The sequence below is a fragment of the Cavia porcellus genome, unplaced genomic scaffold (assembly GCF_034190915.1).
Source record: "Cavia porcellus strain 051 isolate PalLab524CR breed Dunkin Hartley unplaced genomic scaffold, mCavPor4.1 scaffold_6, whole genome shotgun sequence".
In the NCBI taxonomy this organism is placed as follows: domain Eukaryota; kingdom Metazoa; phylum Chordata; class Mammalia; order Rodentia; family Caviidae; genus Cavia; species Cavia porcellus.
Window position 1 is genome coordinate 7,422,562 of NW_026947489.1, and position 22,621 is coordinate 7,445,182.

At 45.1% G+C, this 22,621-nt stretch overlaps 1 protein-coding gene across 5 annotated transcripts in view; it reads left to right on the forward strand.

Moving 5' to 3' along the window:
* The window catches only part of Apba2 (amyloid beta precursor protein binding family A member 2), a 234,022-nt gene that overhangs the window by 115,612 nt on the left and 95,789 nt on the right, over positions 1-22,621 (forward strand). For 4 of the 5 annotated variants that reach the window (XM_063249880.1, XM_063249883.1, XM_063249882.1 and 1 more), the window contains exon 3: positions 4,823-4,876. The exons of the other annotated variant lie outside the window; for it this stretch is intronic. The gene's annotated coding sequence lies outside the window, so the exon portion shown is untranslated. The remainder of the gene's footprint in view (positions 1-4,822; positions 4,877-22,621) is intronic. 5 annotated transcript variants of the gene reach the window in all.

A 22,621-nucleotide genomic window follows, 5' to 3' on the forward strand; every position in this document is an offset into this window, starting at 1 on the left:
TCCCCCACCTCGAAATCCGGGACACTGGGCCCTGTTTCTGCAACTCTCTTGGATGGCCTGCAATACTAGGTCCCAGGAGATCTTGCACCAAAGCTTCCCTGACCCCTGCTGACCTCTGCCAGCTGCCTGCTCCCCTCTGGGAGGTGCCCAGTGCGGACTGCCCCATGAAAGCCAGCAAATGTGGGCCCTCCCCTCCAGGCTTCTCCCCAGGCCTTGGTGCCTAAGTCCGTGAGCATCCAGAGCTTGGACGGGTACCCGGAAGAGCCAGGGCTGAGCCGGCTGCAGCGTTCAGCGAGTGCTTCTCATGCATCGTTCAAGCCAAGCTGTTCTGCGCAGACCCCTTTCGCAGCCATCCCAGGAGCCTTCTCAGTGTGGTCAGAACATCCTGCTAGGAAGTAAGTTTCGGGTGTTGTTATATCACATCAAATTTTGCTTGTTCTGTATGCTGGGCCCAGAGACCAGCCCCTTAAAAAGAGCGGGGTTACCTATTAAACTCAAAGGAGTTAAACCACAGCTCTGGGGTGAGTGGGAAGAGGAATTAAGATTAGAGGCAACCCAGCTGACCCCCCTGCCACTCTGGGGGTGAGTCCACTGGTCCTGGGTAAGATCAGGCTTCTCGACTCCATCCAGACTTCAGTGACAGTGTTAGGCATCACCCACACCCATGCATAGTGGCTTCCTCTGGGTTCTTTCCATATCTAGAGTTTGTGAAGTTGACACTGTCTTAACTTTTCAAAGGAAAGGTAAAAAGATGTGTTCTGATACCCACTGCCTCCACCCCCATACCTGCTTGTGCTCTTGGGCCAGTGACCCTTGCTTCAGTGGATATTTATGTGTGCTGACCTGCTGGGGGCTGATCCCACAAGGCTCTTTCAGTCTAACTAGCTTCGCTGCTCCAGCAGCCTCCCCAAATACTTGGGCTTTTGTGGGTCTTGAAGATAGGTTTGGGTCTGAACCCCACTCCCCCACATGAGAGTCAAAGGTGATCGGCCAGTCTGTAGCCATCCACCCTGAAGAGTATTGGTCATTTTTGTTTACTTCCAGAGTGCTCAAAAACATGGTATTTCCAAGTGGTGTTTGGTCACAGATCCAATTTATTGCCAGAAATTCGCATGTCAAATAATATAGAACCAACAGTGGTAGCTGAAGTGGTATCTTGTGAGAAAATTAATCAGTCTTGAAACTGGAAGCCAGCAGCCTCAGCAAGTCTTCCTTTGAGAACCAGACCTCGCACAGTACTTGAAGGCAGGCAGCTGCGGGGTTGACTGATTGATTGTAAGTGCTCTTTCTTTGTGTCTGCACTTTGCTGTGGACCCAGGGATGGAGACAGAGCCCCTGCACGCTGGAGGACACAGTCCTGAGCACGACAAAGAAGAAGCTGGTGGCTGAGATTTGCGTGTCCTTCCGGGAAGCCCGGCTCCAGGCTCAAACTCCTCTCCGCCCCCCAGCCCAAAGCAAAACTTCGGGATAGACAAATGGCTTGGAGAGCAGAGGGTTTTAATCTCATGTAGAGATCCAAGGATTCAATTTCCAGCCTGAAGATTGCAAAAGACTACGGGGCTGTTTAAAAAATAATTGTGAATTTCAGGAAAAAGAGCAGGCTCTCGCCTGTCTAATCACGATAGCCAAGAGATACTGGGAAATGGCCTGGCCCTCCCTGTCTCTCTGGGAGAAAGCTAGGTCACAAAAAGGACCAGAGAAATATGCAGAAGTTGTAGGAATGACTGACCGCCCACAGTCCTAGGAAAAGCCCAAGTAATCTAAGTGAGCCACAGAGCGTTTTTTGTGACCTTTCAGCCACCAGGATGGAGCTGAAATGTGCCCGGCTGAGGTGATGACTCAGCCAGATGGAGAGATGATGACCGACCCCTGCCGAACCTGCCCACGTCTCACGACCTCGTGGAGCATGTCTTTAAAGTGACCTTCGGTCCAGAGACACGGGTCATCCAAATAACAGAACTCCACGTTAGCCAGCACAGCGCAGGGTCCTGGAGAGGGCGGGGATAGGGCGCTGCTGCATGGGGAAGAAAATTAGTATTTTGCTCTGGAGAAACTGCTAAGTGGTGCTGGGTCCAAGTGATAGGTGACCTTGCATTTGAGTTAAAATGCTGCTGGGAAATTAGAGAAGAAGAACATGAAAAGAATGCAAATGAATTGCGATGGACGGGAGCCCAGAGCCCTGACTTCCCCGCCATCCAGCAGGAACGGCTGTGTGGTGCCTATAAATAGACGCTTGAAAACGGATTCTAAATTGAGTTCAGATGTGGGCCTGTTCCTCCTATGGGAAAGTGTTTATATAAGGTGCAGTTTGCTGCCGTTGTTTGCAAGTGGTTTTTTTGATTCTGCACCTTTGTTGGGGATCCATGTGGAGCCTGCAGGGGATGCTCCGATACAGATGAATGAGACTGTGGCCTTTCCAGGGACTAGAGCCTCAGAAGAGCGGGAGGGAGAGCAGCAGGAGCTCCCTCCAGGGAAGGAGGCGATGAGCAGACCTCCCAAGACAGGGAAGTGCATCCTCAAACGGGTTCTGGGCTTCTCCAACGTGCCTCTGGGCCTGACAGTGGAGAACCTGGATCCAGGGCAGACACATTGGACTGAGCCATGCTGAGGGGCCCTGTGGGCTTATGGGGAAAATTCCAGCCTGTGATGGTGGACTGAAGCTTCTGGTCTTCTCCCTGTACCCTTCTTGGCCACAACTGCCCAAGCTGGCCTGGGCAGTGCCTGGTGTCAGGCCTATCTTTCTTGCTGTATTAGTTCATTTCTAATTGTTATGATGAAATACCCAAAGCTGGATACTCATGAAGAAAAGAAATTTATTTCAGCTTGTGATTCTGGAGGCCCAAGGTCAAGCCCTGCATCTGGTGGTGGCTTTCCTGCTGGCAGAGCCCTGTTGGTGCAGGGCATCATGTGGCAAGACAAGGAGGGCACTTAATGTGTGCCCTGGTTTTTCTCCCCCTTCTTACAAAACCATCAGTACAGACCCCCAGTTTCGAAGGTACCACTGATGGCCTGTCTCATACAGGCCCCACATCTGAGTACCACATCGTTTCTGCTGATAATACCTCTCTGAGTGGAGAGAGTGAACTCCACCAGTTTTGGAGGGCCAAACCTTGTTCAAGCCCTTGTAATGGCGTGTAGAACTGGGTCCCCATCCTCTCAAATCCAGGGAGGAGTCTTGCCCCCCAGGGCTACATTTTGTTCTTGCAGTAGCCCGGAAATTACTTAGTTTTGGGGGTCCTCAGATGGTGAGCTTTGGGAGAAAGAAAGGGAATTCTGTTTGATGAGAGTGTGGTAGGTATATACTGTGGATTTTGTTGCCTTTTAGCTTTCCAGCTGCCTTTGAAGTAGTTATTGTTTTCCACATTTTGTGCATGATGAAGCCGAGGCCAGTGCTGTGCAGGGCTTTGTTGATGCTCGCTTGGGAAGCATGTGTCTGGTTGAGATGCCTTGCGTGTGGTATTCACTTGGGTGTGATAAGAGGCCTCCCTTCAAAGGGTCAGAATCTGTGTTGCTGCAAGAAACAAGCCTTGAAAAGCAATATGCTTGCCAGACCCTTGGAAAGAACGTGAACAGTTATGAAAATGTCCAGTTACTCCCGTGTAGGACAAGCAGATTCAGTTCTGTGGCTTTTATAACAGGTTACTTGGCCAAAATGATAATATCCTCAGCCTTCTGAGGTATCATCACTTTCCTTTAGGTCTAGGTCAGAGGCCTCTCCACTGCGCCAGTTGAGGTACAGGAAGTTCCCTAATTAAAACTCACTGCTGAGAATGTCTGCCCAGGGAACCGAGAGCCACCATCTGACACTACTAGAAAAGCAATAATGCCAGGTCCAGAGTAGACCTTTGTGATGAAGCACAGCCATTGTCTACTGGGATCATAGCAAGGCCTTGTTTCTCTTCCTCAGTGGACAGTGCTGCCCCCTGTGATGCTAGTCTCCAAGCTCAGACAGAAAGTGAATTGTCCAGCCAGCACTGCTATCCGTGGAGGTCTCAGCTCTGTGCTTTCCCACCAAGAGGCTGTCCTGGAGGTGGCTGCCTTTGCTCTGGACCAGAACCTTTATAACTTTGTTTTCAGCCCAGTTGGATAGAGGAGGATTTAGCTCCAGTGTCAAGGACAAGTAACCGCCCCCTCCTTTTGTTCCACCACAGGCTTCCTGCCCCTTCATTTTCTGTGGTATTGCCCGCCCTGTGAATTCTTGATCCAACCCAAGGGTCTGGCCTTGGGTCCCTTGAGGCTGTTGGCTGTCCTTTTCAGCTTCCATTTACCAAGCTGTCTCTCTCTCAGTGAAATGTGGGATCCACTGACCCCTCTCCAGATCTCTTTATGAAACCGTCTTGTCTAGGAGTGGGCTAAAACCCTAGACAGAGGAAGTGAGAGGACTTCCTTTCATCGCTCTCCATTCCCCCCCAACCCCCACAAACACATCAGCTTCCATCTGAAAGTGTCACAAAACAGTGCTTCTGCAAACCACTGGGGTCAAGCTTTGTTGTGGGAAAATACATATTCATGAGGGCTTTGAGGAGTTTCATTAATATGCAGGGACTCTCTCCTTCCAGAATGGTATACAAGCTCTCGCTTTATTTGCCCAACATGTTGTTTTAAAGGCAATAATTACATGATGAAATGACTAAAAAAGCACTTTAATTATTTGTTTAAGGTAATTTCTGATCATCTCATTAGAGTTATAATTTCTTCAGTTTTATAGGTGATTCAAAGCCTCTCATTCATTTAGATTTTTATACTCAAAGGAGCTCTGTATAAACACCTGTATCATTTTTGAAACCTGAGTAATTTTCTGTTTCCTTCTGCTTTATTCCAGAAAGATTTGATCACCAGGAGGTTTTTCGGGACATTACCAAACCATTCATTTTTGGTAAGAAATGCGAGGTGTCCTTGCACACAATGAGCTTTTGGCTCTGACATGCGGGCAGTGGGGTTGCTGTACCAGAGGAACACTGCTCTGTAGGTAGAACGGGCACGGGCTGTGGCTTTTTGTTTCCTGGAAACTTCATGTGTATAAGCCAGTATTTGTTCACTTGAGCACAATGAGATTAAAACTAGGGTTTGAGTCACAGCCCAGCAATGAGTGAACATGGGCCCATTGCTGGGCAGGTAAATGCCTCTGTGCCCGCCCATGACAGTGGTGACAATGCACTCGCCACGTCTGTTCCCTCTCCCTCACAGTAGTGCTTCTGTAAACCCTTGTCCTCGTCTCACTGTATTTATTTGTGTGACCCCCCCCAACCTGGATTCTCATTTATTCTGACAGTAGATTCCAACAAGGTTATCACTGAAAATCTTTCACTGTCACACACAGGCAACTGGTACACTTCGAGCAAGTCTAATCTGAAAATCTGAAAGCCAAATGTACCTAAATCTAAAGCTTTTTGAGCATTAACATGAAAAGTATAATGTAACCATTCCCCAGTTTAAAACCTCTCAAGTCTGAGACATTTCTGGTCCCCAGCCTTGTGGAAAGGGGATAGTCAACTCGTAGTCTGCTTCGAGAAGTCAGCTGTTGTGAAATACTTAGAAGCTGAGCAGAATTCTGTCTTGGGTCCAAAAGAGGCCTCCTCGGCTTGTCAGGATGAAGGGCAGCTCTGGGTCGCTTTTGTAAAGTTGTATTGTAGTCCTGGTCACCCTCATGATTGGTGCTTTCCCTTGTAGATCCGTAGGAGCTGAGCTCAGCTGGGAGCAAGGTGTCACAAGGGGAGTCTGGGAGGGGAGGGATTCTGGATTCGAGGTGAATGGTCTGGGGTGGGCTGGAGGAGGAAGCTGGGGTAGGGGTTAGGATGTGTGTGCAGAGTGGGTAGCAGAGGAGGAGGTCATCAGAGGTAGGAACGAGCCAGGCGTGGTGTCTGTCTGCTGCCCAGAGCTGGTCTGAGGTTCTGATAGGTTCCGTGGATTCTTATGGATTTCAAGAGAAGGAACACTAATAGACTTGTCTTTTTTTTAGAGTGTCATACACAGGGAAGTGGTAGCTTTGGGACCCCTAAAGGAGAGGTAGACTGTGGGTACCCCACTGGGGAAGCTCTTTTTAGTTCTGAGGCTACAAAATAAAGATTGACAAGGGAACAGGGAGGGGGTTCTGGGGCATCCAGCCGGACTCAGAACCACCATGTTGCTTCCAAGGTGGAGAAGAAGACTATAGATCTTGGTAATTGAAACAATTTGAAACCTTTTGGTGTTTTTGTGAAGTGTAATAGCTTCATTTATTTTACTTCCTAATCCACAGTCCAGTTTGTCTGGCTGGACTCTCACAATCCCCATGCTGTGTGTAAGCAGGAACACCCTGGCCCTGAACCAGGACCGTGTTCTTGTCACAGGCATCCTGCACGAGTTCTGTGGTGGCTTTTGAACAGGACGCATTCATAAGTCAGTTGAGAGAGGAAGAGGAAGCATCCCCTCTCCAAGCCTACAGGGCAAAAACTTCAGAGAGCTGCATGGTTTCTGAGGGGTTAGGCTGAGTGCCTCCTGGGTGTTTTCTCAGTTGTCAGATTTTAAGGTTTGTGGATTTACATTGGTCCTCGCAACATGGCCTTTTCTGTTCCATTTAATTTCCTAAGTTGTGAACGTACTTCAGTTGATGTATCAACCACTCTGGTGCTGAAAATGTTAAGGAATTCTGGGGGATTCTGCAGAGGGACAAGATTTTGTTTATAACTGGCACTGAAGACGATTTGCAAAGGGAGGTGTCACTTATGGGAAAGCAATCTCACAAGTCACTGTGAAATGCCGATCTTCTGAGAGCCGGGTGTCAAACAGCCACCCCACTCTGTCTACCCTCTAGGAGCTGTCTGCTGTGAAATTGGCTTCTTGAAGTTTTCCTTAATGAACTTGGGGTGTCATTGGCTTCTGATGGAGCCATGGGGTGATTCAATTTATACCCCTGAGGTATAAGGTGTTTTTTTCATCTCAGCCCAGAAAAAGCCTGCTGGAGTTTTTATGTTTCCTGAAATACTAACAGAGGATCAGAATCAGTTCAATAGACCAGGCGCTGCGCAGCCTTCGTGATCACTCCCACCCATCCACAGTGTAATAGGCCCATCATTTACGTGAATGTGCTCATCACGATTCTCTGCAGCTTCCCAGCAGAAAAGCATATTCCCTCTTGGAAAGAAAAATGGTAGCAAAATGGATATTTTTAAATGTCAATTATGCCAGAATGAATCTCTGTGAGCAGATCTGCAGAGAGAAGAAAAAGCTTGGCTTATTTATTTTCTTACTACAAATGGAACCATCCTGTAACTTCAGAATGCTAATGCCCACCGCGAGTCGGATGTCTCTGCACAGAACAGCTTTATGAATATGCATTTGCTAACAGGAAAAGTGTGGCGGTTCTTGTCTAAATTTTTCTTGAATATTTAGATTTTAGGCTTCATTATTTTATCCATCATATAGGCCCTTGTTCTGTAAAATGCACCAAAGGTGAAATATATACATTTAATGATCCTGAAGGAATGTTGGAAAGATTAATAAATTATGTTTAAATAGTGGCAAATGCAGAAGGTATATGAAGTGAGAGGTTGTTGCACTTATGAAAATGATGATGTTATGTCCGCAGGTCCCTTGCCCTAGACACATACATATGTGGTACAAATTCCAGCCAGAAATGCCAGATTCAGAGAAAGGCACGGGAGTTCCTAGCTACCAGGCAAAGAGAAACACACAGCCAGAACACTGAGGAAGAATAACACAGGACCAGGACAATGATGCTTCTGACGGCAGGTGCTGATGAACATTTGGGTAGGAGGAGAGAGAAGGCAGGTGGGACATAGTAGAAGCCTACTAACAAGATCTCACATGTAGGGGACCCAGGAGGGGTGGACAGGTGCCACTGACCAGGTGGGAGGTGATGCAGGATAACCGATTGGTCTTACAGGAAATGATAAAGCAGCATTCTCATCTCGTGTCATCCACACAAGCTTATGCCACAGTTAAAGATCTGAATGGAAAGAGAGAAATGTTAACACACACAGAAGGTGTCTTCTATATGATTTCAAGGCAGGAAAGGGTCATAAATAAACGCATATACCACGAGAGACTAATGAATTAAACATCTGTATCAACAGTGTCTTTAAAGAATTAGGGACGGGAAATAAACACAGTGGATTTGCTAAAAGCCATTAGTATTCTCTTTGTGTGAAGAACTCCTTCAAATCAGTAAGACAAAAACAACAAAGTTGAAAAATGGGCATTAAGAAGAGACCAAAATGACTAATTGAGAAATGAACTCTGCTTTACTTCTAATCAGGGAACTGGATAATGAGACACCATTTCATACCCATGGGTTGGAAATTAGAAAGTCTGATGAAGTGAAGACTGGCAAGTATGCAGAGCAAGGAGCCCTTTCATACCTTACTTATCAAGGCAGAAGGGTAGAAATTTCTTCAGAGGATAACTGCATGCTCTGTAAGCTGGGGGAAGTGCAGACCCCCGTAACCCAGGAATTGTACTAATAGATATACATGCCTGTGTTGGCTATGAAGTAAATTCAGTGGTATGTTAGTATTCTCCAAAACAAAACAAAATGCACACGCACACACACCCCAAAACAAACCAGAGAAAGTAGGATATATCAAGAGATACACTGGATTATAATGTATTGGCTCATGTGATTGTGGAGGCAGAGAAATCCCATAATCTACCATCTGCAAGCCTGAGACCCTGAAAAGCCAACTGTGTAGTTCAAACACCTGACAGCCAGAGACCTGGTGGATGGTGTGGATTCCAGGTACGAAGGCTTTGAGAACCGAGATTGTTGGGAGCAGCAGAAGACAGTGTCCCAGCTCAGGCAGTAAGACAGAGCAAATTTAACCTTCTTCCACGTTTTTGTTCCATTCAGTTTATACTGGCTTAGATGCAGCCTACTCGTGCTGGGAAGGCCACCTGCTTTACCCATCCCACCAATTCAATGCTGGTATCTTCCAACACACACACACACACACAGACATACTAACATTAACCACATTGTCTGAGTACCTTGGGGCCCCGTTAAGTGGACCCGTAAAGCTGACCATCATAAGGGGTTGCAATAAGCATTCAGAAGCAAACTGGAAAGGAGTACAATAGACTAGGAGACATCGAAGTGCATTCCACCTAGGAAAGAGTACGTGTCTGCAGCTGAAGACTTAGGCGTCTGGACAGAGAGTGGGGGAGACAGTGGGATATTAAAGGTGGTAAGGCCTGAATGCTGTGTCACAGGTATTGGCTTCATCCTTCTCTCCAGTTTCTTCTGGAGACTAGACAAAGTGGAGGAAACAGCTCAGGGTGCACACACAGAGATATTGTTCTCGTGTCGTGTGTCCTCTGATGCGGTGCTCCTGTTTGACCTGATCCTCTAACTTGGCTGACTTCCTGGCCTCATTTTTGTACAGAACCATCGCTTTGTCTTTTCATCAAAATGGTTAGGATTTCTCCGCGAGCTGGGCTTTGCTCATGTGCCTGCCTGTTTTTTCCAGCGGTCGTGTTGACATGTGGTGATCCATTTGCCCCGGGCAGCTGTTCCCTCTCGCGTGGACTTTTCTTCGCCTTCACAGCAAGGCTCCTGGGCCACCTCTTTAGGATATTAATTGGCCGGCTGAGCCCACCATCCTTCTGTTCATGTTTTCCTGCCTGACTGCTAATTACTGTATGGATCTGGATGTCTGCTCTTCCGAGATCTTTCAGTCTGATGCCTCACACATAGTGGGAACTCAAAAAATGTGGCGTCTCATTTAGATCCAGCTTCTTAAATGTTTGAAGTGCATTTTCTGTCTCTGCACAGTGGGAACTCAGGTGTCGGGAGACAGGTAGGTTGTGAATGAGCCACACAATAAATGGGAACATGCGGCCCCTGTTCCTGGATATTGTTATTGCATCTCTGGAAAGACAAAAAGAGAGCATGAAGCTGGCCGTTTTTACTGTGTTTGCTTCGGGCTTAGCACACATTTTCAGATATTTGGAGATTCTTGCTCTGATACCCAGATCTTCTTTTAATTTCATTGAAAAGAGAAAAAAATCAACATGTACTGAGAACTGTAAGAAAACACCAATAAGAACAGCTACTGGGTGAGCCTGATTTAGTGTGTTGCACTGAAGGAAGTCAGCCATTTCTGTATATAATATTTTATTAATGATATTCAGATCATATTAATTATATCCAGTTCTAGTTAATGACATTAGTATGCACGTGAGTGTTCTCAGATGTTCTGTGGAGTCCCATGAGAGGGTTCTGGAAACAGTCCCTATGAGTAGGAAGTGCTGTCAGTACTGCCCTCTCTTGGACAGTTCCAGAGTGCCGTGTTAAATTAAATAAGGGCTCCTCTTAGCTACTTTCTCATTGGTGGAGCAAAATCCCTGATAACCTCGAGTTTAAAGGAGAAAAGGCTTATGGTAGGTCACAGTTTGTAGAGGGTTCAGTCCGTAGCTGGCTGGCTCTGAGGCAGGGGACATGGCAGAGAAGAAACAGCTGATGCTGTGGGAGGAGGAGGGGGCAGCCTTCCTTCTGCTTTCTGTTTTATTCCATCCAGGCTCCGAGTCTATTAGAAGGTGCCACCCATACCCAGGGTGAGTCTTCCTTTTCAGTGAATCCATCACCCATTCCCAGAATTGGGCTAAATTGGTCAGTGGGCTAGTCCAGTTTTAATCACCCATGGTCCAGTCACTCTCAAGAGTCCTACCATGAGGTTTTGGGGGGACACCTAGATATAAGCCAGCAAGGATTTAAGAGGTACTTCCAGATGGAAACTTATTTAATTCTATGTAATGTGTCATGTTACAAACTTATTTTTAACTAGGTATCCTATAGGTATACACAAAAACGTTAAGTCTTATAGCAGTGTTTGTGCTTGATTTGTTTGATAAATGACATACATATTTGTGGAGATGTTTGTATGGTCTTCCAAATCCACACTGTGGGGTCTCATATTATGGCAGAGGCTCCTATAAGGAATTTTGTTTTTATACAATCTAATGTTATCATCAGATTCAATCAGTTTGTAAATCTGCAGGGGACATTGGTCTTGGGATACCAGGCTATTGCAGTGGATGTCAAGGTGAAAGGCAGTACTCAGACGTGGCCTTTTACCCCTGTCGCTGTTACCACCTGTAGTGAAGAGACCGTCATGTACCATGAAGGCCATGCCATGTACCATGTCCTGGCCTCGGGGGATCAAAGACCCAGGGCTGTGGGGAGAGACTGCCACTTGCATCCTGAGCCTCATGTTGAGTGTATGGTGTGTTCTTCCTGATTGGATTTTTATTCTTTCTTCATTTACATGTATTTATGCTGAAAAACAGAGCGATGGCAAGCTGTCACTTTTGGCATGAGCCAGTGGGAGATTTGAGAGGAAACACAAGTCCTTCACATCAGGAATCAGCTGCTATGGAGACAGTGGTGCTTTGGTGGCCTCATGCCCTGACCATTAAGGGAGATGTACAGAGGACCCCATGGAAAGAGGGTTTAGGCTACTCATTTATTTAAGAGGAAGTGGCATATATCTTTCACCCCAAGGGAAAAGTAGAAATTTCTAAGAGAAAAACGAGGAAGGGAAGGCTTTCCAGGTGAGCAGAAGCACATACAGTACTCTCTTCTTACCCACAGAGTTGCTTTCTGTGGCTTCTGTTATCCATGACCAAGAGCATTCTAAAAATACTGGTATTTGTCTTAAGAAAGAGACACCACATTCATTGCAGTGTGTTATTATACTCATTCTATCAGTTATTACTATTTGTGTCTTCCTGCGCTTAACTTATAAATTAAATTTTATGAGAGGTATGTATGTATAGGAAAAAACATGGTCCAATATAAGGGATGGTGCTTTCTGTGGTTTCAGGAGTGCAGGGAGTCTTGAAACAGATCCCCAGTGCCTTGGGGGAGCCACTCTTTATACGACTGAAATGTAGAAACAGTGACACTGGGGTAGGTCCTGAGGAATGTGACGGGCTTGATGGTGTCACCAGAAGAGGTGGCAGTGGCCCAATTGACCTGTTGGATGTTCAGGGCACACCTGGTGGGTCTTTGTCAGCTGATATGATGGGATTGGACTCGTGCTTCCTCTAGGTAATTGTGGGAGGCCACGGATCAGGATAAAGGCTGGTGTACCCCAGGCTGCATGGAGGGGCACGGAGGAGAGATTTCAAGGCCTGAGCAAAGGTTGTTTTGCTGGTAAGGACAAGATAAAAATGGGAGATACCAGGAAGAAAGAGTTGGCCGAGTTGGTGGACAGTCCAGGCAGGGGGCCACTCAGTGGGAACATGACATGGGAGCTCAGGGTGGGGGGAGTTTAGAGGTAGGGAAAGGATGGTTGTGTCCTTTGCTCTGTGAGGGGCCCAGGGGCTTTAGGGGATGGGTATGTACTTGGGTGGAGGTTCAGAGGCTTGGAGATCTAAGGAAATTCACCTTTTCTTTCTGAGGGGTCAGTAATTCAGTCTGCTGAAACAAACGTGCCACAGGTAGGTTAAAGAAGAAAAACATACTCTTCATCAGTGTGCACGGGAGCCATAAAAAATAAAACTCAAAAGTGAGCTTTGTGTCTGAGGCTTCAGGGGATGCTGGGGAAAGCTCTTCCATAACTTGCTGCTCAAAGGTGCTCTCAGTTTAGAGGCATATTTTGGGGGACATTCCCTGAGCCCCAGTAGAATCATCACTCAGATGTGCTGCTCAAGGCTACGGTGAGGAGGAGCCCCATGGGGTGAGAGGGACTGAAGTGGGGAATGCGTTGCTGATGCTTGGTGCTGGGGATGGCTGGTGCCCCGGAAGGGTGCGAGAGAGTGACCAGGAAGTCAGGCAGAAGAGAGGTGGGAAAGGGCTTGGGACTTTCCCTGACCTGGGGGTGGTCTCCAGAGACCAAGTATGACTTTAAAAGACAGAGAAAGTGAATGCAGGGTTCGTTTTTTCCTGAGAACTGGACAAAAAGGGAGAAAAGAGGGTAGAAACTGGGGGGAACAAGGTATTCTCCTGTGAAGATGGAAAACTTTGTCTTTGCATAAGGATACCCAGTGCCACTCAGGGCTGGGGAAGCAGTGCAGGACACAGTTACAGACCTGCTGGGGAGGAGAAAGGGAAGTGGGTCTTGGTTCTCGTGGAGGGGCTTTCCCTTCCATTTCTTTGTTTCTGAAGGGGGCAGTGGGGAAGGAGAATATGAAAGCATTTGTGTCTTCCTCCTGGAAGGTGGGGGCCAAGTCTGCGCTGGGCAGAAAGGAACTGACATGGAGTAACACACGCAGTACTTTGCTGGTGTTTTAAGAAGATCCCTGCGATAGTGGCCAGTGCACTCTAGGGGGTGGATTTGATTCGTACCAATGGGACTCCGAAAGGAGCACCCAGGGATGACCTCCACTGTTATTGTCAGCCACAAAAACACTGAAATGCCTTGGAGGCTTCTGAAGGCCAAGGCTGACGAAAACAACGCATATTTGGACGTGTATCTTTTTCTGTTGTTTTTCGTTGACACTCAGCCTTAGTTTCACTTTCAGGTTTATCCCAAAGTTAAGTATTGTGCGGTAGTAGAAACTGGAAGTTATTACTGGCTGAGGGGTCTACCAGTTGCCAAAGAAAGTTTGCTCTTGCCTGTAACAGTAGCCCCAGAAAATCCATCAGGTTTGAGAAACAGTGAGCCAATAGATAAGTGGTATTTTTTTGCCCTTCTCCCAAGCCTCGTGGGTAAGAGGTGGGACCCAAAAAGAAGTTTCAGCATCTGCTTGGACCCATGTTCATTGCTCTGGGTGTGTCCTGGTGAAACCAAGTATTGTGGTTTGAGTTTATATGTGCCCCCACAGCCTCAGGCAGTGATGGGGAGAGGTTTTTCAGAAATGGTTGGATCTGGAGTTCATCATTGATTTGTAGTACCATGCTGGGATTAATGGTGTGAATACTTCAACTTCTCTGGTGCAGGCATCCTGAATATAACATAAAGGACAGATAGAGCCTTGTCCCCTCCTCTCCTCTTTTGTTGCTTTTTTGTGTCTTCCACTGCCATGAATGGTTCTCTCTGCTATACCATCCTGCCTTGGAGCCAGCCAATTATGGACTGAAACCTCTACAAACTGTGAACTCAATAAACCTTTCCTCTTTTAAGTTTGGGCATCAGGTATTTTGTCTCAGCAGTGACAAAAGTAAGATGGAATTTGGTTCCAGAGATGTGGGGTCATTGTTGTGACTGTACCTCACTATGTGGTTCAGGAGCCATCAGGAACAGCTTGTGGGAAGAGTTTGGAATGATTGGAGGTCCCCGATGAAAAAGTAGAACTGGAATGCCTTACGCTGTTCTGTAAGGGAGATTCTGGTCAGAACTCAGAAAACCAGAAAGCTGGTAAAGACAAGACTCAGGAGGTTTCTGCTGGAAAGGACTGCATTGATTGTTGGACTTTAGATGATGTGTGTTATTGCTTGGCAGAAAGTTTATCTGCATTTTGCTTCTGTCCAGAGACTTTGCCTGAGGTTGAGATTAAGGCTGGGGAACTAATTAATCTTGTAGAAGCAATTTTTTTTGGTACCAGGGATTGAACTCAAGCCTCATGCTTGCCAGGTGGGCACTTATGCTGCTGAGCTAAATCCCTGGTCCATAGAAGCAATTTAAAGGCAGTTGAACATTGAGGCTATTGTTGGAGGCTTTGAGCCAAATCTGTGTTGATATTCAAGAGCAAAGCACACAGCAGAATGATTTAAAACAATGTGACTTTTGGGTGCATGCAGGATGTAAGAGTTGTGGGGTTAGAAAGGATCCTACTTAGGTTTCAGAAGGCCTGGGAGGGACCCAGTGTACCCCTGAGAGGGAAACGGGTGAAGCTGTGAGTGTGAAACTGAAGGTGCAGTAGAGACCCCAGAAGTTTGAGGAAGCCAGGAACATAGATCATCTAAGGAAAACTGCAAGGAGGGTGCAGAGAGGGCCCAAGAGAGAAGCCATGGGAGCTACAACCACGGGAAGTGCCACAGGGGGCAGAGTCACCCAAGCCCTTTTGAGTTCACATCTTACCACAGATTGCTTCGGATGCTGTACATGGAAATATAGGATTTAATGTTTGCCCTGCTGGATTTTGGACTTGCTTTTGTCCCAATCCTTTGTATTTTCCTGTTTGTAACTTTTGGAAAGGAAATGTTTATCTCATATTATTGAATGTTGGAAGTGTTTAACTTTGTTTTCATTCGTAGAGGGGCTCACAGCTAAAGGTTTGCCTTAAATCTCAGAGGAAACTTCTGACTTGGAATTTTCAGCAATGCTGAAACTGTTAGGACTTTGGCAACTCTTGGTGGCAATCTTGGTGGTGGGTTAAATGGCTCTTCCATAAAGGGATGTGCATGACTCTTTGGGGAGCCGGGGGCAGAATGTTACGGCTTGTGTCTAGATGTCCTTCCAGTGCCTCATGCAGTCATGGCTTTTCAGAGGTGGCTGAATCTAGTTTGTGACTGATTCATAGTGCAGTGCTGGGATTAAGGGTGTGAATGCTACACCTACCCTAGGGTGGGTAACTGTCTGCATTAAAGGGACAGAAAGAGGCTTGTCCTGTCTTGCTGCTTTCTTGTCGCTTTTGCTGTCTTCCACCACCACGAACTGCTGCCCATCTGCCAGTCTGCCTTGGCGTAAGCCACGTATAGACCGAAATCTCTACATACTGCAGGCTAAATAAACCTTTCTTCCTTTAACTTTGGGTGTTGGGTATTTTCTCATCAATGAGAAAGGTAACTAAGTCATTAAGAATTGTTATATGCTCTGAAAGCGTGTGTTTTCCATCTCTATGAAGTTCTGTATCTGTACTGGGTGGCCCTTGGGAGACAAACATTTTGTCCCTGAGTTCATCTCTCTCTGCTAGTACATTCCTTCTCTCTGTACTTTACTAGCTCAGTATCACAGAATCCTTACGCACAGTTTCTCTTTCTGAAATTCTGTTACCTGTTGTCACCCTTGGCTGAAAACATTAAATGGAAAATTACATCAATAATTCTTAAGTTTTAAATTGTAGACTACTCAGGCATTGGTCCCTGGTAGTTGTCTTGGTCATCAGACTGACTGTGGAGGTACTGGAATCACAGTATTTATTTTCAAGTAATCTCCCTTTCCCCAAATCCAAATATATATGCATATATATAAAATATAAATATATATTTCCCCAAGTATAAATATATATTATGTGTTATGATTGCCAGGCAGGCACTGTGCCACTGAGCTATAACCCCAGCCTCCCCCAAATATTTATATTTAACTGACACATATTTGTACTTATTTATTGGGTATAGTATTTTAATTTGATGCATATACAATTTATAAAAATCAAATCAGGATATTTAGCATTTACATTTCCTCAAATCTTATCGTTTTTATGTTTTGGGAACCTTTAGACTTTTCTCTTGCAGTTATTTTGAAATGTATGATCAATTGTTGTGCACTCCAGTTACCTACTGAGCTACAGAAACTGAAAACTACTTTCCTTCCTCTGTGTGTTGGTCCCATCTTCCACTGTGTCTCTGTCCCCCTGGCCTCCCCTTCCTCAGTTCTAGTGACTGCTGTTCTACTTTACTTCTGTGTGGTCAACGTTTTTATCTTTCACAAATGACTTAATTACTGATGGCCTCGAGGAGTAGTTATGCCATTTACTCCAGATATGCCAAAGAGAAGGGATCAAGTTCTTTAAAAAGCTGAAAGCTCTCCACTTAAGAAGGAAAAGGGGGAAAATCATATGCTGAGATTGCTCAGATCTACAGTACAATGATACTTTGAGAGAGAAGAACCAATCAGTACTCCTTAACTTTGTAAATGCTGTGATTTCCTTTTTGCAGAAAGGAAAACAAGCTCACCCATGATGTGGTGTCTTATGCAGGGACAGGCCGTACTTAGCTGATCTGGGCTCTTCTGGGCCATAACTTAGGAAGGTTTGCTAGCACCTTAGTCTCTAGAAGATGTCTCAAGGTCACAGGTTATGACCCCTCAGCTGACAGCAGGGACCCAAACAGCGCCTGGGACCAGAGCCTGCAGGCTCAGCCCTGCTTTTGCAGATATGGCTGTGTCTGGATGCTCCTTCATAGCCTCCTGCAGCCATTGGTAGGGCTTTTTTAGAGGTGTCTGGAACTAGAATGGGTGATGCTGGGGTTATGGTGGTGTGATCACTAAGTTAGTCCACTGATTGGTTTGGAATGAGTACTACCCCCCTTGGGGATGGGCAGCCTAGAAAGGGACAGAAAGAAGCTGCTTTAGCTGCTTGTTGCTTCCTACTTCCCTGTTTTTATGCCTTCCACCTGCCAAGAACTGTTTCTCCTCTGTAATGCTGTCTCTACCTCATTTACTTAACTTGAGGGTGTTGGGTATTTTGTCTCAGCAATGAGAGCAAAGTAGCCAAGACAGAAACCACTTGTGAAGGTGGAAGGCCCAGCTCACGTGGTTTTGGCATGAGCTGGAGCAAGGCAGAGAATACATGGAAATTCCTGGTCTTTTGATCAGGCTTCAGATAGAAGAGCAGGCAGCAGGTATTAGGAGCCTGATGATAAGCACTTGGCTCACGTGACCCTGGGGTCTGTGAGGCGGCCTGAAGTCTTGAGGGAAGGCTGTAACAGGGGACTGCAAGGACTCTCAGGCCTGGCTGGGGCTGAAGTCCTAGGCAGAATTCCTCTTTCCTGAAGGAGGCCTCACCCCTAAGTTCTTTCAACGAATTGGCTCAGGACCAACCAGATTGCCCAGAAGCCTGTCTTTATTAAAAGTAGCTGGTTGTAGAGTTCAGTTCCACCCGCAGGAGGCCTTCACAATGACACCTGGAGGAGTGAGTGGCAGCCTGTCCAGCCAACATCCGCAGAGACTGTGCTTGGCGTCCAGTGGAGCTCTGGGACTTAAGCTGGTGCCACAGATGCTGGGTGGCAAGATTGTCACCTCCTCCCACGTACTCTAGGGTAGGGTGAGCTAACAGATGATCTACGACTGCTCTCTGGGATGCTAGTGGGGGACTGAGATCCAGGCCTTTATTCTGGAGACACAGGAATATGTTTACAATCCTTCCTAAGAGCCAAGTTTCAGGACAGGAGCAGGCATTTTAGACGTGGAAAGAATCTACAGGGTTTCTGGCTACATTTACTTCCTGGGCAGTCTTGGAAGTGACTGTCCCATCTTTGCACACGTCCTGTGACAAGTTCACAGACAGAAAGAGTAGAAGAGTGGCTGCCAGAGGCTGGGGGTCAGAGGAGAGGGGAGAGTGGGTTTCAGTTGGTAAAGTCTCAGTTTTATAATCTGGAAGGAGTTCTGGGTGTACAAGGTGAGAATGTTTGTCTAACTGTGAACATGCTCAGTGCCATTGAACCATGTGGTTGAAAATGGTTCAGAGCGTAAATTTTATGTTATATATATTTTACCACAATATAAAGGAAAGACCCAGAAGCATCCCTGGTTGACCCTGAATGTTACGAAAAGCCCCAGACCAGTCACGGAGATACTCGCTCTGTGTTTCCTCCCCACCGTTATCCTGCATGCCCCCCGGTTGCCGCTTTCCCACCTCTCTGGGTCTTGGTTTCCAGTCTCTCTTCTGCCCAGTTGCTCTCCTGCAAGTAGACGCACAGTAGTGTCTCCATTCTTCCCCTCTGGCAGGGTGGGAAGCTGTTCTCCAGGATGGTTAACCAGTAAGGAGGGTGTGTGTGTGTGTGTGTGTGTGTGTGTGTGTGTGTGTGTGTGTAGGGAAGGTGGTTGGGTCCTCTTTCTAGACTGCACATCGAATGTGACACAAGCATGGGGATTCTCCCCAGGGGCCTTGCATCTCTTACTGCACCAATGTCATAGAGAAAGCACGAATAAATCTCACTAAAATTAGGGCAGTGTTCATGGTACGGTGACAGGAGGCAGAGTCTGTGGTATAGGATAGAATCCTGAGAAAAGCTTTCATTGATAAGCCCTGCCCACAATACAGTGTCGGAAAGGGTTGCAGCTACGGGCTTCACTGTAATAACCCTCACCCCCACAGTGGGAGCTGGAGTTATTAACGGAGGGGCTGAAAGTGGGAGGGGGATTGGAGATTCAGCTCTTTGAAGTCCTTGCTTCGGATTGAAGTGTGCAATATCAGCATAAGTCAGAACAATCTTTTAAGAATAAGCTTCTTAACACCAGTATAAAATAAACAGAAAAGTACAAAAACCCTGTGTTCAGTTCCATGATTTTTTTCCCAAATGAGTATGGAAGCTTCCATGAAGCTACCATCCATATGAAGACATAAAACATCACCAGGACCCAAGAATTTCCCATTAGAGTCCCCACCTAGCTGTAGCCTCACACCCTAAAGGTAGCCAGAATCCTATCACCAAATACTTTTGCTGACTTAAATAATTTTTATAAATGAGTGTCTACAGTCCAACATGAATTGTCTTGCAATAGCTTCTTCCACACAGCGCTTTTGGTGAGAGTCATTCATGGGTGCCAAACATTAGCGTAGCTCATTGAAAGCCACTTCTGTAGTTTTACATTGTTACACAAGAACTTGCCCATTCTTCATCTGATGGCTGCTTGGATCCTTTCCATTATTGATGCTGAGACCATTGCTGTGCACCTGGTCCACACATGATTGCATTTCTACTGAGGATCCATCGAGGGATGGACTCATAGAATGTTTATATCTTAGGGAACACTACTAATCTGACCTCTGCAGTTGTGCCAAATCACACTTCCACATGTAAGTGTAAGCGTTTCATTTGCTGCACACCATTCCCAATAATTAGTGTTGTCAGTCATTTCAAATCTTAATTCTGGGTGTACAGTGGGATCCTATGGTTTTAATTTGCAGTTCTCTAAAGACTAATAGTATTGAATATTCCTTTTGGATATTTTCTGAAGTTCGTATGCAAGTATTTTACTCATTTTTTTGTTGATATTTTTCTTTCAGTGCTTTATAGATGTTCATAAATTCAGTACTGCTATCTTTTTTTTTTTATCAGTATCAGGGATCGAACTCACAACCACACATTTGCAAGTCAGATGCTTATGACACTGAGCTAAATCCCCAGCATCTATATATGCTATCTTTGTTAGAGGTACGCATTTCAGCTATTTCCTTATACCCTTCCTCATTTTCAGTGATATCTTTTGGCTTAGAGAAAACTCAGTTTTATCCTTTAAGGTCAGTTCTGTTTATGCCCAATTTAGGAAATCTGACATCCAAGAACATGAAAATTTCCTATTTTAGCTTCTAGAAGCTTTGCTGTTTGAACTTTGACTTTCGGGTCTGTAGTCTACTTTGGAGTTGGTCCCCTCACCCCCGACCATCCTGGTACTGGAGTTTGAGCCCAGTACCTCTTACATGCCAGGCAGGTGCTCTTACCCAGAGAAGCCCTGGAGTTCGGTTTAAATATGTAACTTGGGCCGGGGATTTAGCTCATGGCATAAGCGCCTGCCTCGCAAGCACAAGATTGTGAGTTTGATCCCCAGTAAAATGTATTTATTTGACATGAAGTAGATTCATTTTCCTCGGGTTTTAATGAGTTGACCCAGGGCTCTTTAGTACCCGCACTGCTCTCTGTAATTTAGAGTTCTGGTTATGTTTCACACCACATTACCGCTTCTCTTTCTGCTCCACATCTGGGCATCCTGATAAAAAGGGCTCCACACAGCCCCCTCGGAGCTGGCAGGGAATTTAAACTGTATAAACTCTTTCACTGCGTGCAGACTCCTTCATGCCCTTGCCCTGACCACGAGGGCCACTTTGCTTCTTCTGAGGCCACTCAGGTCACTTGGATTGGGCTTTTGTACCTCCTCGTTCTCCCCAGAGAGACTCCACATTGAGCAGTGAACATTTTCACGTGCTGTGAACAGCCTCAGCATCCGGGCCAGCTGTGAGTGGGAAGGTTGGTGTCACACTTCCTGCCTTGGTGCAGGGTGCAGCAGTGTCACGTTGCCGTGTGTGTGTGGGGTCTCTGTTTGATTCCTGGTCTGTCTTTCTATGTGTGTGCTTGTTCTTTAAGATTCTCTTGCTGCCTTTGGCCTTTCACATTTCCGCAGAGTATTTAGACTCACTCTGTCAGTTTTCAAACAAATACTTCCTCCCCAACAAAATCCTGATGAGATTTTTATGAGATTCCTTTCAGTTGTCACTCCGTTCAGAGGGAGTTCTACTGCTAAGACTCCCAATCCATTTAATGTTTAATTTTCCTTTTTAGGATCTACTTTAATTTCTTTTGATACATTTTTATAGTTTTGTATATAGAACATTTTTGTGTGAGATCCTGTAAGATATTTAGTCACTGCTATTGCTATTATAAATAGTATTTTTAAGACTATATTTGCTTTCCACATGTATGTGGAAATACGATTCCTTGTTTTTTTGTATATTTACCTTGTGTCTAGCAACCTTGCTAAACAAATTACTTTTTTAGTTTATTTGTACATTCTTTAAGATTTTCGGAATGTAAAATCTTGTTGTTTGTGATCAATAACTTTTTCTCATTGAAAATTTTTCATTCTTTTGAAAGCTTCCATTCATTTTTAATTTGCTACAAGTTTTTATCAAAAGCAAGTGTTGAGCTTTTTCAAATACAGTGCTCTTTCTGTACCTGATAAAATAACTATATAATATTTTCCCATTATTTTATTAATGTAATGATTTATATGATTCACTTTTAAATGGTAAACTAACCATAGGTTCTTAGATTCGATTTGATGGATGTAATATTTATATATAATTCTTTTTGATTTGATATGACTTTATATGTAATTATTTTTTAAAAGTGCTTGATCTGTAATTTTCTTTGTATATAGCGTTAAAGTTTTGGTGTTGAGGTAATGATGTGCTCATATGGTAAATTAGGAAATATTTCTTCTTTTTCTGCTCTTTGGTACATTTTGGGTAACATTGGTGGTTTTTGTTTGCCTAAATATTTGTAGGATTAGAGCCTGATATTATCTGAAAAGAGGATTTTAAATTATTGGTAATGAATTTTTTTAGTGTATGTAGGGCCATTTGGCCTTTTTTTTTTTTTTTTTTTGGTACCAGGAATTGAACTCAGAACCTTGCACTTGCCAGGCAAGCTCTTGTCCACTGAGCTATATCCCCAGCTCGGCCTTTTTTCTTTGTGCTAGCTTCAGTAGGGTCTCGCTGTGCAGTTCAGGCTGGCCTTGGGCTCACTTTGTAGCCCAGGCTTGTTGCCAACTTGCAATGATCCTCCTACCTCAGCCTCCCAAGTGCTGGATTTATAGGATTGTGCTACCATGCGTGGATCTAGCATCGGTTTTTGATGTATGTTTTTAGGTATTTAATCCATCTCATAAAAATGTCACAATTATTCGTCTTAAGGTGTTCATAATGTTTGTTGTCTTTTACTAGAGATGCCCAGTATTGCTAAGACTATGGCTTGTGTTCTCTCCCTCTCCTTTCCTCCATCCCCATATTAATCTAATTCTCTTCCAAAACTTAGCATTTGGTTTTTTTGAGTTATCTCTGTTATCTGATATTTGGTTCATTTTTCTCTGGTTCTTATATTTCTTGCCTTTCTTCAGTTTTATTTGGAATTTAATTTGGTATTCTTTTCAAACTACTTAAAAATAAATAGATATTTGGATTACTTAGTTTTCAGCCTTCTTTTTTAATATATTAATTTAAAATTATAAATATCCCCTTTGCCATCTTGAAACCATTGCTAAAACTATGTTCAGAAAAACACATAACATAATACTTGGCATCT